Here is a 2,062-nt window from a genome sequence, read left to right on the forward strand (position 1 = left end):
TAAACCCGGGAGGCGGAGCTTGCAGTGAGCTGAGATCTGGCCACTGCACTCCAGCCCGGGCAACAGAGCAAGACTCCGTCTCAAAAAAAAAGAAAAAAAAAGAAAATTCTTCAGGTAAAAACAAGAGAGAAGATTTTGGAGAAACTCCTTTGTGATGTATACATTCATCTAATAGAGCTAAACGTTTCTGTTGAGGGAGCACTTTGGCATTGCTGTTATTCTGGTGTCTTAGAATGGATATTTTGGAGCACATTGAACCCTATGGTTACAAAGGAAATGTCCTCAGATAAAAACTGGAAAGAAGCTTTCTGTGAAAGTTCTTTGTGATGGTTAAATTCATCTCAGAGTGTTACAATTTTCTTTTCATGGAGCAATTTGCAAACACTGTTTTCATGGAATCTGCAAAGGGATATTTCTGAGTGCTCTGAGGCCCAAGGTGAATAAGGAAATATTCCCATGTAAAAACTAGAAGGAAACTTTCTGAGAAACTGTTTTGTGATGTGTGAATTCACCTCACAGACATACACATTTTGTTTCATGGAGCAGTTTGCTAACACTATTTTCATGGAATCTGCAAAGGCCTGCTTGTGAGTGCATTGAGGCAAATGTTGAAAAGGGAAATATCCTCAGAGAAAAACTAGGAATAAGATTTCTGATAAAGTTCTTTATATTGTATGAATTCATCTCATAGAGTTACACTGTCCTTTTCATTTACCAGATTGCTACCACTCTTTTCTAGGATTCTGCAATGGGATACTTCTGAGCGCATTGAAGCTTACGGTGACAAAGGAAATATTCTCATATAAAAACTAGAAGGAAGCATAGTGAGAAACTGCTTTTTGACGTGTTAATTTACCTCACAGAGTTACACAATTATTTTCATAGAACAGTTTGGTAGCACTGTTTTTGGGAAATCTGTGAAGGGATATTTTTGATTGCTTTGAAGCCCATGATGACAAAGAAAATATCCTCAGATAAAAACCAGAAAGAAGCTTTGTGTTAAACTGCTTTGGGATGTGTGAGTTCATCTCACAGAGTTACACCGTTCTTTTATTGAGCAGTCTGATAACACTAGTTTCATTTAATCTGCAATTAGATAATTGGGAGAGCATTGAAGCCTACGGTGACAAAGGAAAAATTCTCAGATAAAAACCAAAAAGAAGCTTTCTGAGAAACTACTTTGTGATGGGTGAATTCATCTCACAGAGTTACACCATTCTTTTCATTGAGGAGCTTAGTAACACTTTTTCTGTTTAATCTGCAATGGCATATTTGGAAGTGCCTTGAGGAATATGGTGAAAAAGGAAATATCCTCAGATAAAACCTAGAAAGAGCTTTTTGATGTGTGTATTCAACTCACAGGTCTACACCATCGTTTTCATGCATCAGTTTGGTACCACTGTTTTTTGGGTTTCTGAGAATGGATATTTTGAGCCACTTTGAAGCCTATGATGACAAAGGGAATATTCTCAGTAAAAAACTAGAAAGAAGTATTCTGAGAAAGTTCTTTGTGATGTGTGAATTCATCTCACAGAGTTATACCTTTCTATTCATGGAGCAGTTCTCTAACACTGCTGTCCTGGAATCTGCAAAGAGATATTTGGGAGCACATTGATATCTATCTTTTAAAGCACATTGAAGTATATAGTGAAAAAGGAAATATCATCACATAAAACTATAAAGAAACTTTCTGAGAACCTGCTTTGTGATGTGTGAATACATCTCACAGTGTTACTCTGATCTTTTCACTGAGCAGTGTGCTAACACTCTTTTTATGGAATCTGCAAAGGCATATTTAGGAACACGTTGAGGCATATTGTGAAAAAGGAAATATCATCACATGAAAACTATAAAGAATCTCTCTGAGAAACTTCGTTGTGATGTGTGAATTTATCTCACAGCTTTACACTGTTCTTTTCATTGTGTAGTTTGCTAACACTGTTTATGTGGAATCTGTAATATTATATTTTGGAGGGCATTTAAGTTTATGGTGACAAAGGAAATATCCTCAGACAAAAACTAGAAAGCAGCTTTCCAAGAAACTACTTTGTGATTTGTGAAT

This window comes from Colobus angolensis, unplaced genomic scaffold (assembly GCF_000951035.1).
Source record: "Colobus angolensis palliatus isolate OR3802 unplaced genomic scaffold, Cang.pa_1.0 Scaffold348, whole genome shotgun sequence".
Classification (NCBI taxonomy): domain Eukaryota; kingdom Metazoa; phylum Chordata; class Mammalia; order Primates; family Cercopithecidae; genus Colobus; species Colobus angolensis.